Source organism: Dreissena polymorpha, chromosome 1 (genome assembly GCF_020536995.1).
Source record: "Dreissena polymorpha isolate Duluth1 chromosome 1, UMN_Dpol_1.0, whole genome shotgun sequence".
NCBI classification, from domain to species: Eukaryota; Metazoa; Mollusca; class Bivalvia; order Myida; family Dreissenidae; genus Dreissena; species Dreissena polymorpha.
In genome coordinates, this window is record NC_068355.1 from 191,929,317 (window position 1) to 191,944,362 (window position 15,046).

General features: G+C 34.5%; 1 non-coding gene across 1 annotated transcript; it reads left to right on the forward strand.

The window, feature by feature from the left end:
* Window positions 1-8,252: 8,252 nt before the first annotated feature.
* Trnac-gca (transfer RNA cysteine (anticodon GCA)) lies at window positions 8,253-8,342 on the forward strand. Its single transcript is given in 2 exon segments — window positions 8,253-8,289; window positions 8,307-8,342. It is a non-coding gene; the product is annotated as a tRNA-Cys (tRNA).
* The last annotated feature ends 6,704 nt before the right edge of the window (window positions 8,343-15,046 follow it).

A 15,046-nucleotide genomic window follows, 5' to 3' on the forward strand; every position in this document is an offset into this window, starting at 1 on the left:
CCACTGATGAGCAGCAAATAGCATACAACCTGAAGAGCCTTCGCCCGCCAAGGGTGAAACTATTATATGTCCCGTTTTTAAAAACGGGCATATAAAAAATATATTATCTAGATCTCTGATGTATGTTTCCATAGATGTGACATTTACTCCTCTTCTGTTTTAAATGCAATCCTCTTTTTCTATATCGTTCCCACGACATAATAACTAGATGGAACGAGTTAGCTATGTCGTGGAAATGTCTAACTAAGTCAAGAGAACGCGAGAAAAAAGAGGGATGCAAAACTAAATACATGAGTGATGCAATGAAAAAAGAGCAGTTCATTAATAAAAGGAGAATTGCATTAAACAATATACTGCACTCCTCTTTTATTTAGTTTTGCACTCCTCTGTTTTCTATCTCGATTTTTTCCCTGTACTAAGTAAGCCGTTCCCACGACATTGCTAACTCGTAACATTCCCACGAAAAATAAGTCGATCCCGTCAGTCAGTTAGCTGACAGGCCAATAACCACATTTGCTAAAACTATTTTTAGAGGACCAAAATACAAGATGAAATTAAAATATTAAAGCAAAGAATATTTAACAGTCATTTTGTTATACAAATTTGTCAACCTCTTTTTGTGACCAGCTTATACAACTGCATTCAAATTTAAACCGCTGTTGTAGAGAGACACTATGCATTTACAACATTATAAATAAATTTGCGAAACCTAAGTGACAAGCCAGTTCAGAGTATAACAAGTTATAAGTACAGTACTGCCAACGCGGAACAAACGTATTTCGCGATCCGCGGCGGCAAGGCGAAACGAGGCGATGCCGCTTCAGTCGTTGAAGCCGCCTCAGTATGCGGTGGCAAGTCGCATTTCGCCGTGAAGCTTCGCATCTGTCCGCGGAGGCATGCCGCGATCAGCGACATGATGCCTAGTCGATGCGCATCAAGAATTAAAAAATATTTTTAAAATTATTAGTTACATGTAGTTAACAAATTTAGAAAGAACAATTATAATAATAATTAAAATCATAATAAATTTATTGGGCGTGGATTGTATTAGCATATACATGTTAACATAGTTAATGTGTCTGGCCAAATTAAGTTTGTTTCCCGCCCGTAGTGAATGTATTTCACACATAAACAAGGTAACGTAATTATGTTTTTGCACATACAAGTGGTCAAGGCTCCAGCATATGGTGGATTTATAAATTAATTGAATGTTGATTTTGCTATTATATTTAAGCTGAGAAAATTAGCAGTTTGCAGCCACATCAATAATCAAGACGGTGAAGACGTATTTGTTGTTTTGTTATTTATCAGCTAATTTTAACTATTGTTTGAATATGCGTATATAAACACGTTTAATTTTGTTCATATTATACAGTTAATATCGCTCTTAATTACCCGAAAATCCCGTATATTCCAGTTTTAAAGCAAATGCTGGTAAATATTTACGATACATAAACATTCTCCATATTTCCTTAAGTATCAAATACATTTTGGCATTTGTTACTTTTTAAAGAGATGATGAAATAACGTCTAATCAGGGCGTTTTTTTTTCAGCTGAACACACGATTTACGCCATGATGTTCATGTATTTAACCAACACAAAATACACCCACACTTTCCAAACGACGTTCTACAGTGTCTGCATAATTTTCGCGCGTTTTTTATGAAACAAAGGATATTTTAGCACTGTTTATTTGACGCTATAATTTGCCAAAGGTCAAGTAAGCATTAAATTCTGAAGTGCGTTTCGGTTTACAAATTTAATAATGATAATCTGATAATCGAACGAAACATTAACAGTTGCGCGTAATTAATTCAACGATAATTTGTTAAAGCGCATTACGTGCCATTTCGCTTATTAAAAAGTGAAAATAATAATTATGAAACCAGCGTCAATCTTGGTTTCTACGCTACACATACATGTATGTACATGTAGGTGGATATTTTTCACTCGATCCGTCGCGTATGTATGCAGCATATTTACACTGCAAAAGTATGCGAGGTTAATACAGACTCGGCGTTTTTGCGCATATCGATGCCGAGTGCCACGGCGATACGCCGCATGAACACACGATTTGGCCGTCGCGTACTAATAATCTGGCCGTGGCGTAGCCGCAGATTATGTTTGTGCCGCGTTGGCTGTACTGTTGTTTTGGTCTAACTGTTTAAAAGGATGTGGTTCATGGAGTGCGAAATGTAATCTAGACTTCAGGATCATTTCCCGTCTGTAGATCTGCCATAGTCATTAGCACTTTTCTATGGAATTCCGTAGAAAATATTATGGAATTCTACGGAAATCGATGGAAATCCATGGAATTTGATGGAATTCCATCCACTTGCCAATTTTCCATCTGAAGCTGTTATGGAATTCCACGGAATCTTGACTAAAATTCCATGCATTTCCACGGAATGTATGGAAAACACCATGGAAAGTTGGACTTAGCCATTTTTTTCAACGGAAATCGTTATGGAAAATAACTTATACATTTTCTTGGATGGAAATCAATGGAAAATAACTTAGAAAATTTTCGCTGGTTGTCTGAAATGTATTTGTAGTTTAATACATGTATAAATTTATTTGCATCATGTATTTTGTATTTAAAAGAAAATGCAATAAAGATATATATAAATTTGTTCTAGAAATTGGAACAGTTCTGGAACTGTTCCATATTTGTGTTCTAAAACGTATGTTCTGGAATTGTTCCAAAACAGTTTTTTTAGAATAAATCCAGAACATTTGTGGAAAATGGCTTAGGACTGAAACTGTTCCAATAATTTCAATAACCTTTTTAGAACATTTCAAGGACAAAATATGGTCAAAAATTTCAAAAAATGTTTTAAAATGTAGTTCTAGAACACATCTAGAATGCTTAAAGAACCAGTTAGTTCTACAAAAGTTCTTATGGGGAATAAGAACACATATAGAACACCTTACACTTACAAATAGCCAAATGAATTCATAGTAGTGACAGCAGCAGCAGCAGTAGTAGTAGTAGTTGTAGATGTAGTTGCTGTATTAGTAGTAGTAGTTGTTGTTGTTGTAGTAGGTGTTGTTGTTGTAGTAATTGATGTAGTAGCAGTAGTGTTTTTTATATCAGTAGAGGTTGTGGTGGTAGTAGTAGTAGTAGTAGCATTAACAGTTTCTGTAGCAATAGTAGTAGCAATAGAGGTAGCAGTAGTAGTAGTTGTTGCTGTAGTAGCAGTTGTTGCTGCTGCTGTTGCTGCTGTTGTTGTTGCTGCTGTTGTTGTTGCTGCTGTTATTGTTGCTGTTGTTGTTGGTGGTGGTGTTGTTGATGCTGTAGTAATTAAAGTAGTAGTTCTGCAGAAGTAGGAGTAGTTGTTACTTTCAAAGCAATTTCTACAAGTTTAAATTCCTTAACCCTGTCCAAGTGGTATACCCACTGTTTTTTCTCAATATCAAACTCAGCCAGTCCAGGTTGTCAAATAACAATCTATCTGATAAGCCAAGCATGTGTTGTACATCAGATGTTGGGTATGTTTGCTGCAAATCTATTGGTTATAAGATATAACAGCCTTTTCTAATTGGCTGAATTCAAATACAGAGAGTTTACCTGTTAGATTGAAACATGAAACATGGTGGACAATGTACTGGTTTAACTTGTTAAAATAAAGTTAAAGACATTTAACAAACAGAAGAGTTCATTAGTTTTTCCATTAAAAACACTTTCTTAAAATACTTATGTATTTTTATCATTTGAAAAGTGACATGAAATATTGCTAAAGAGTGATGCATACAGTGTTTGAGCAGTCTGTCTAGGAATAGAACAACAACTGAAGGTTTGTGATTTTTATTATTTCTAAATATTCCTTTAAATTTAATCTTCTTATGACATTATTGTAGACCTTTTTATGTGATATTTGAGGTTTTAGTATGGCAAATATTAGTTTAAAAGCAGCTGTCACCCAAATTTTCACTTAGTGGAGTTTGCAGGTTGAAAAAGGAAGTAATAAGACCTATGTGGAGAAATTAATAACGTTGAATGTAGTAACGTAATTTTATCATGCAATGTTATGGAACTGCAGGCTAAGGAAGTTTTTTACTGTGCATGTTGAGCACTCAATGCTCATTAATGGTGTTAATGTTTATTATTATCCCCCGCCATAGGCGGAGGGATATTGTTTTGGCGTTGTCTGTCCGTCCTTCCATCCTTACGTCTGTCTGTCTTTCCATCCGTCCGTAGCCATATCTTGGAAGTGCTTTGGCAGATTTCACTGAAACTTGGTATGAGTATGTATATGGATAAGAGCATGATGCATGCCAAATGGCATTGTACACCATTAGTTAATAACAGAGTTATGGCCCTTTGTATCTTGAAAAAATGCTTTTTGTGTGTCCTAGGCCATATCCTGGAAGTGCTTTGGCGGATTTCATTGAAACCTGGTTCGAGTATATATATGGATAAAAGGATGATGCACGCCAAATGGAATTGTACACCATCTGTTAAAAACGGGGTTATGGCCCTTTGTATCTTTAAAAAATGCTTGTTTGAGTGTCAAATATAATACTTATGTGTCCAGAAGCATGTTGGTGGGGGATATCAATTCAACGTATTTGCTTGTAAATAAAAAATTAAACCAATGGAATTGGTTTTTAGGTATCTGAGTGTGCATTTTCATACCAATAGAATTACACATCATTCTAATTATAGCAATAATAAATTTATACTAATCATACCAACAAATTAAGTTATGCTTAGTGCTTTGCAATGTATTCACTTCGTTTTTAGTTCTCTTTCTAAAGACCATTTAACAACTTAATATTTAAAACAATTCATGAATTACGTTCCCTATACATTTTCATTATGTGCTTTAATTACCATTGACCAGTTGATGGAAGATACTGCAGAGTTTGGCAGGGAAATAATCCAACAGCAAAGCGGCTCTTTAAGCGCATTTACCTAGAGGACTTACAGGGCCACAAATTCATGGTAAATATTGTCATGCCCTCGGCTAGATAAGTTATTTAATGTTAACCACCTGAAAGTATTTTGTCTTTTTGGAATTCAATATATTGGTCTAAGTCAGTTACACTTTTCTGGATCCTCATGGGATAACTTTAAAAGTATAAGTATTTTTTCATGAAACTTGAAACATGAACAGATGACAATAAGGACATTTTGCACGTCATTTCATGTTGTTTATAATGCAAGAATTCTGGTTGCTATGGCAACAAATATATTTAACAAACTTAAAATAGTGAAGTTTTACAGTTAGGGGACCATATTGCTTTGCAATCTCTTGTTATAGTTTGAATGTAAATAACTCTTTGCTTTAGACATTTTTATGATTTTTTATTCTGTAGAGCACATGTGAGCAGTATACAATGTACCTCATACCAAAAAGGACCCGGAGGCAGTGATTGGTGTTCAATATTCTCAGAAGAAAAGGAAAATGGCAGTGGAAGACTTGGACAAACATTTTTAAAAACTAGCCTCTGTGTTAAGCCTGGCAGTCTGTGGCTGGTGACATGTTTTATTTTGGTTACTTCTTGTATAAAAAAGACCAGTTATTTATTTTGTGAATTGTATTTTGTGTTTGTTTTTGGTCTTAATTTATTTGTTGTTTTTTTTAATTTAGGAATTTGAAACTTGGATAATTGAATTAAGTCCGTGTTCAACAGTACTGAGCATAGTATAATAAATAACCAATTTACAACAGTTGTTAATTTGTTATGTATTATTATTAACTATGCTCAGTACTTGAATACTGGCGGTCTGCATGGGAATTTGTTTTCTAGAAAGTTGGTTTCAGACTAAAATATTTGAAGTTAACCTTCGGAACTTTTCTAGAATTGTACTGGAACACATCAACTAGAATTTACTGAACTTCTGTTATCATACTGAAAGTGTTCTAGAATTAATAAGGAACAGTTGTTGAACGTTAAAATTTATGAGAAAAAATTCTAGAACAATTGTGCGTGATGTGTGTGTGCATGTAATTGTGTGTGTTTATGAACATATGTGAGAAAGGAAGTATACTTGTCATTAGAGAAATGTAAAATTCTACTTCTATGTTTTATATTGTGCCTTTTATAAGTTTTTCTTTTCTCACCTGTATATGCGTGCATGTTTATGGATGTGTTTTTGAATGTGTGCATGCATGCTTGTGGTTAAGAGAGTTGGTACTTTATGAAAATGAAAAACCACTCATTTTTGAATATGTACTGTGACTGCATGTGTGTGGTTAATGATTGATGCCAGATCTTGTACTTGTTAAACTTCTATGATGAAACCTTTAGTTACATTCACATTTGTCATTTTCAAAATCAATAAAATGCCTTTGATCTATAATCTGTTTTTTATTCTATTTTATTCCAGCTTTTTATTAATTTCCATAGCTTTTCAAGGAATTCCACGGCATTCTATGGAATTCCACGGCATTCTATGGAATTCCACGGCATTCCATGGAATTCCACGGCGTTCTATGGAATTCCACGGCGTTCTATGGAATTCCACGGCATTCTATGGAATTCCACGGCATTCTATGGAATTCCACGGCATTATATGGAATACCACGGAATTCTATGGAATTCCACGGCATTTTATGGAATTCCATCCCATATCAAGTCCCCCTTCTGTTTTTTTTTCACTTTTCCATTGATTGCATGGAATCGGATGGAAAGTTAGTGCCAATACTCCACGGAATTCCATCTAACGATTTCCATAGAAATCCATATGATTCCACGGCAGATCTACAGACGGGTACTAACATTAAGGATGTTAGTCAACATAAACAATAGTAAACCTATTGGCTTTGCATGTTGGGTGCACTGATGGTGCATAGTATGTTGATATTTATAAAATCTACATAAACCATGTGACCCTTAACCATTCAGACCAAGTTTCATTGACTAAAACAAATTAAAGCATTTATAGTGTCTATAAGTTTTTCTAAGCATTTAAATGGTAACCTAAGTTTTTAATACACTTAATTTAGAATTGACAGTTTTTGTGCTATTGCGATGATACAATATCGGACCAATGAATCATAAGGGTAGCTTCTACAGTTTCAACAATTTTTGCGTAACCTTTAACCTGTTGACCAGTTTTTTTTTTATATCCATTGACCCAAATTTTACCGAAACCTAAATATTTTTTAGATAAACAGTTTTATTTCTATAGTGAAATTATGTGCATGAATTCGCTTGGAATATGTTTTAATTTGGCCTTATTTGAATGTCAGAGTTTGCTTTACTAGATCTGTACTGTAACTGTGATCTACTTTTAGTGATTGTTTTCACCCAATTGGGAACTGGTCCGGTACACATGCCATTGGGAATTTTTCGCGTCGTGAAATCATCAAATTTGGAAAAAAAGGAGTCGCAAAATCTTCCAATTGGGAAAAACGAAGTTATGAATTGTACCAATTGAAGAATGGTATTTTAATGAATTTGCCTACACCATCTTCAACTTGTCCCACTGTTTCCAGTGTTTCATGAGCACTAGTCCTCGGTGCATAGACTTTGTCATCAACATACTCAAGTATCAGGACTTGTAGCTTTATCATGTTCGTCGTCAATCTGCATTTGGCTACTGTCATCTTGGACAATTTTTGTTGCAATTTGGGTGTGGAGTTGTCATGAAAACACATTTATTTATGCAAAATCAAAATACTTGTAGAAATTGTCAAATGATGTTTCTATGCATAGATATAGTACACTATTATCATATTTTCCTAGGCTGGGCACATTGCGTTCAAAAAATAAAATCATTGGCGTCGCTCTGGAGAGGCGACTAGTATGTAATGCATTTTTTTTCGCTTATGGGAGGAGATGTTATTTTACGGATCAATGTATGTATTTTTGTTTAAAGAATATCTTGCATAGTGGTGATTTTTTGTGTAAATTAGTGTAAATAAGTACTGCATGTGTGCCTATTACATTTATTACAACATTTATTGCCAATAATGCAAAGCTAATTGTTTAAATTTATAACTGATCCACAACTGATCACAGGGGAAAGATCACAGGGACTGGGCAAATACGCGAAACTTTCTGGTTTTTTATAAAACAAAACATATTCAAAATAAATTAATTTTGTTTTTTTTCTAATTTACTTATTTAGTGGAGAATCAACGTAGTATAATATTTAACGACCTATCGCACAAGCAAGTTTATTGGAAGGCGTAGTGGTACGAAAACATACAATGTATTAGTTTATTAAAAGACATATAATAACGATCGCTAAACACAACTACACCAATTTTATTATAGCAGTACATAAATGATGTCAGCCAGAATAGCTCAGTTGGGGGAGTGTTTGACTGCAGTTGTTTATGCAACAATCATCTAACGGCCCCTGGTTCAATCCCGGGTTCCGGCACCAACGGAACAGTTCTGCGGCTGACAATTGTTTTCAGTCAGGTTAATAAATATAATAAAGCTTTATTTAATGTAGACATTTTAAAATCCATTTTACTACAATTGGACATTTTAATTAAAATTAATGGATGCCGCGTGGTGACAACGTTAATTAAAATTTCTTACATCACTTAAATATCTTATACAAAATACATGTGTTTTTATATTAAGAAATAAATGCAAACAACACATATATTATCCATGTATTTTTATGGTTCAGTCTATCATAGGCCCTAAGTACTATCCCTACCACATATAGAGCGCAAAGCGCTACACGTATTATTGATTGTAACAATGAGTTGTGATAAAAGAAGCAGCCGCTTATCAAGGAGGAGCTGTGCCCCAGCAACCCGTTTCCCTAGAGTAAAACACTCCTTGGAGAGTTTTTTTTAAGAACCACATATAGAGTGCGAAGCGCGACGCGTATTACTATCCAGGTGGTATGGGCCCTTTAGCATTATCCGGCCATAATGACCATAGTTATCTTCCTTAGAATTTGAGAAATTTTGAAATCGTTGTTCGAGGTCCAAAATTTCCATCCAAATGTTTCCCAAACTTACACAGGTTTTTTTTATCAATGAGGATCCAACCCAAACTCTCTATATGAGCAATATCGGACCATAAGTCCAGAATGATGTCTCTTTGAATTTAAAAATAAAAGTGAAAAACTGCTTGGTTAGGTGATTATGTCAACATTTTTTCATCAGATTATTTCCAAACTTACAGTGTCATATAAATTAGCATTTTTACCTGATTAAAAATCAGAAACATCGGGGCAATAAGTCCAGAATTTTCTTCTATTAAATTTGACAAAATAAACATTTTCCACTTGTTTAAAAGATTTCACAACTTTTGTCTGAATCTTTCCAAAGTTAAGAGTTTTTATATCAGTATTACTCGAACCCTATTGAAAATGATGAATATCGGAGAAATAAATCTTATATGATCTTTTACTGAATTTCAAAGTATTATGAAATGCAGCTTCTTTATGCAATTTACAGTTTTCATTCAATTTGTTTTCAAACTTTTACAGTGTTTTCATATCAATGAGTACTCAACCCCTATTGTAAATGAGCAACGTAAGAATAAGTTTTAAAACCATACACAGTTCTGTTCCATTAATGAAAACTGCACTCGGATGCAAGTAAAAAAAGGAAACCAATGTAAATAAAATGAACTATGAAAAATTTGGGAGTAACAACACAAAATCATAGATAATGGTTTTTTGGGGGTTATAACACAACATCATACACGATGGTTATTTGGGGGTTATAACACAAAATTATAGATAATGGTTATTCCACTGTCCAGTATCTTTTTCTATTTTGTTTAAAATAATAGGCCAATATATAAATATTTACAGTAGGAAAAAATCGTTCCATGTAACTTCATTGAGTGCCTTTTACACTGAAAGTCCCAACGCCCTTTGATGCTTTGCATCAATACTTATCTTGTATATCATATGAGCAACATTATTCTGACAGGTTAACTGTATCGTCAATGATCCATAGTCAATACTTTTCTCAAACATTAAAATGTTGTCTATGTTATGTCTATTGCTTGGTTTGACACATTAGTAATACATTGTTTTTTGTTCTCTTGTGAGAAATGTTAGCCATATATTTTTTTCCAAGTTAAAACCCTTTGTCAATAATAATTGTTCCATGTCACATGCCTGCAGGATTCCCTACAATGTCTGAAATGTGAACGCATTTCATGAAAATGCAATTAAATCAATTTGGAAAGAAAGATTCAATCAATATTTAAACTTATAAATGGATAAGACTACAAATCAACTCCAGATTGCTGCACTTGTCTGGCTATCGGTCATCACCACATTACTTATGTGTTTTCACTTGCATCACATGATCTTTCTTATTTAAGCTATTTCCGTTGTAAAAGTGCATGCTTTAATCTTCGTTGCAGTAATGATATTTGTGAGGAAACAGTACTACTAAACATTTATCATTATCTAAAATATCCACTTTATATGCATCTTTTGAGGATTTAAAAATCTGATAATTATAAAGTGTTGCAATGCAAAACGATTCAATAATTTGGAGTGTTCTATTGTTGTGGTTATATTTTTTGAAACTATGACGATTGCTTAAATAAAGTATAAAAATACATGTACATCCCTCATTGTATTAGCACACAGGGCCCTCAATCCCCCCCCCCCCCCCCCGAAAAGTATACTTTTTTCCCCTTTTTGGGGGAAAAATTCCCCCTAAAAAAAAAAAAAATTTTTTTTTTTTTTTTTTTTATAGATAGATGTATCTTATGATTATTATATCTCAATTCTATTTTCATATAATCTTGCCAAACATACTAAATTATGAAAAAAGCAATGAATATAGTGAAAACTTGTACAAATGTTATAATTAGAGAGAAAGTAAAAAAATCCCCCCAAAAGGGAAACGGCGCGAAAATTCCCCCTGCTATGGGTAGCGACCCGCTTCCCCTAAAATGGATTGAGGGCCCTGGCACAGATGTATCACAATAAAGCATTTAGTGACAAACTTCAGTACATGCACAAATCTGTGAAAAAGCACTTAAAGTTTGACTATACAACTTACTTATGGACAAATGCAATGGTGTGGTAACTGTGGTTTATAAGCCAATCTTATGTTACAACAGTGGTTTCACCAGTTTTATCATTTTCAATTCTTAACAAAGAGCAATTTCATTGAATTGATATCCCCCGCCTTATCCTCATTAATATCTATACACCTATAAAGTTTCATGTTGAAACTTATATAGTGTCTGAGATATAGCCCTAAACGTTAGTGACAGACAGACAGATGGACGGACTGATAGGCGGACTGATGACTGACGCACGGACAATGACAAAGCTATATCCCTGTGCCTTTTGCATTCAAATAAGCATAACACGTAATCTGAGTGGGAAACACAATTTGCAAAATCAGAAATGCAAACAAAAAACGGCAACACATATTGTACTTTTGAATGTCAAATGTATGCTTTTGACAGTGTAAAGCTTAAAAGTACATGTCAAACAGTTTAGAAAGGCTGTTTTTTGTGACATATTCTGAACATATTCGATTTGTAAAACGCTTGCATCAAAATTGTGAGATGGCTGACCCATGCAGGTCACACTCAAAGAAGTAACAAGGGACAAAATTGTCACAAAACCAGGTTTTCATTGTGAAAAAAAAAATCTGATAAAGGGAGAAAACTCAAACTGAACTTTTGAAATGAACAAAAAAAATTAACCCCCTTTGTAAGTTTTTTTTTTTTTTTTAATCTATTTTTAGTCGTGGCGACCTTGACATTGGAGATATTGACGTGATTCTTTCGTGCGACACACTGTCCCATGATGGTGAACAAATGTGCCAAATGATTTTAAAATCTCACAATGAATGACATAGTTATGGCCAGGACAAGCTAATTTATGGCAATTTTTGACCTTTGAACTCGAAGTGTGACCTTGACCTTGGAGATATCGACGTAATTATTTCGCGCGAAACACCGTCCAATGATGGTGAACAAATGTGCCAAATGATTTTAAAATCTGACAATGAACGACATAGTTATGGCCCGGACAAGCTTGTTCCGCCAGCCCGCCAGCCAGCCAGCCAGCCCGCCAGCCCGCCCGCATTTGCCAATCTAATAACCAGTTTTTTCCTTCGGAAAACCTGGTTAAAAAAGCCCATCAATATGTATAGGTTTTGATTGCAGAATGACTCCATGATTTATTGCAAAACATCCTTGAATTTTAGTCTATGTCTACAGAAAATAGGTCTCGGGTGTTTGTAGAAGGATAATTAACAAGACTATTGCCAAGCAATAAAAGTCCCCTACCGGACAATGAAATGACGTGCATAATGTCCATATTGCCATCTATCCATGTTCCAAGTGTCATGAAAAATTATTCAGAACTTTTAAAGTTATCGCAGGATCCAGAAAAAAACACCATTTTCAGCAGTATTTCTAGTCTATTTGTTGCCATAGCAACCAGAAATTTTGACGTAGGAACAAGATAAAATGACGTGCATAATGTCCATATTGTCATCTATCCATGTTTCAAGTTTCATGAAAAATATTCAGAACTTTCAAAGTTATCGCAGGATCCAGAAAAAAACACCATTTTCAGCAGTATTTCTAGTCTATTTGGTGCCATAGCAACCACAATTTTAGACATAAGAACAAAATTAAATGACGTGCATAATGTCCATATTGCCACCTATCCGTATTCCAAGTTTCATGAAAAAATATGAAGAACTTTTAGAGTTATCGCAGGATCCAGAAACAAGATGTGTTTGTAAAACACAATGTCCCCCTATATGACGTTTCGTCTACTGAATGTAATATTAGTCATGTAACTGACATTTTTATACATTTTTACTTTTTTTCCATTTTTGTGTTTATTAAGGTGACATACATCAACTGTTAAAATATTAAGTCAACCTTTTTGGTAAAAATAGTGTTTTTACCAAATGTTCGAAATTAACATTACGAACAAATGTCATTTTCTGAATGTAAAAAGTAGCGTAACTGACATTTTGTTCAATTTTCAGGAGAAGCAAAAAACTGTTTTATTAAAATAATAAACATGTTTTCGTACTCAAACTTTCTGATAAGTATTATACTTGAAAAACGAAACAAAACTCCAAAATTGATATGCCTTTTTTAAAACAATAAAAAATTAAGAAAGGGCCAGTTACCATAATTTCAACACTCAAATATTTTGAATGCAAAAAACCACGTAAGTGCTCTTACTGTATTTTAGAAAATGTCAGAAAATATGCATTCCTGAACAATTCACAAAATGTCAGTTACCCTAGTTATTACATTCAGTAGACGGTTTGACCTTGAAGGATGACCTAGACCTTGATCCTTCACCACTCAAAATGTGCAGCTCCATGAGATACACATGCATTTCAAATATAAAATTGCTAGCTTCAATATTGCAGAAGTGACATTACATGAGCAATTTTGACCCATATATTTGACCTTAAAGGATGACCTTCAACTTTCACCACTCAAAAGGTGCAGCTCCATAAGATACACATGCATGCCAAATATCTAGTTGCTATCTTCAATATTGCACAAGTATTCATAAAATAAGCGATTTGGGCCACATCTATTTGACCTCTGACCTTGAAGGATTACCTTGACCTTGACCTTTCACCACTCAAAATGTGCAGCTCCATGAGATACGCATGCATGCCAAATATCAAGTTGCTATCTTCAATATTGCAAAACTACTCATAAAATGAGCGATTTTGGCTACATATATTTGACATCTGACCTTGAAGAATGACCTTGACCTTTCACCACTCAAAATGTGCAGCTCCATGAGATACGTACACATGCATGCCAAATATCAAGTTGCTATCTTGACTATTGAAATACTGCAAAAGTGTATATTAAATGAGCGATTTTGACCCATATATTTGACCTTTGACCTTGAAGGATGACCTTGACCTTGACCTTTCACCACTCAAAATGTGCAGCTTCATGAGATACATATGCATGCCAAATATTAAGTTGCTATCTTCAATATTGCAAAAGTTATTGCAAATGTTAAAGTTGGCGCAAACCAACCAACAGACCAACCAACCAACAGAGCAACCAACAGACCAACCAACAGACAGGGCAAAAACAATATGTCCCCCACTACTATAGTGGGGGACATAAACATCACCATTTTAAGCAGTATTTCTAGTCTATTTGTGGCCATAGCAACTGGAATTTTTGATGTAGGAACAAAATGAAATGACGTGCATAATGTCCATATTGCCATCTATCCATATTCCAAGTTTCATGAAAAAATACTAAGAACTTTTAGAGTTATCGCAGGATCCAGAAAAGTGTGACGGACTGGCGGATGGACGGATACAAAACCATAAGTCCCCTCCAGTGAAACTGGTAGGGGACTAATTAAAACAAAATTAACTAGAGCTTTGTCACAGACCTGACGTATACCTCCACATGCTGCATTGACACAGACTATTTTGCATGCTGTCTTCACAAAACAAGAGAACCTAACTTATGGCAAGTTTTAAGAATTCTTATGCCATTTTCATTTATCGCCATTTTGAACTTTTAATTCTTGAATTCTTTCACATGACACGCCGTCCAATGACTTTGAAAAAAACATTGAAAAAAACATTGATATAGTTATGGCTCGGACAAGATCATTTAAAATGGCCATTTTTGACCTTTAAACTAAAAGTATACTGACCTTGGCCTTGGAGATATCCACACAATTCTTTCGAGCGACACACCGTCCAATGATGGTGAACAAATGTGCCAAATGATTTTAAAATCTTGCAATGAACGACTTTTACCTTTAAGCTCAAACTGTATGACCTTGACATTTAAGATATCAACGTAATTCTTTCTCAGGACACATCGTCCACTGATGGTGAACACATATGGCAAATTATTTTAAAATCTCACAATGAACAACAAAGTAATGGCCAGGACAAGCTTTTGAATTTTGAACTCCAAGTATGACCTTGGCCTTGGACATATCGACGTAATTCTTTCGCGCACCACACCGTCCCTTGATGGTGAACAAATGTACCAAGTCATTTTAAAATCTAACAATAAATGACATAGTTATGGTCCGGACAAAATTTCTGGACAGACAGACCGACAGACAGACCGACTGACAAAGTGACTCCTATATAGGCCCTA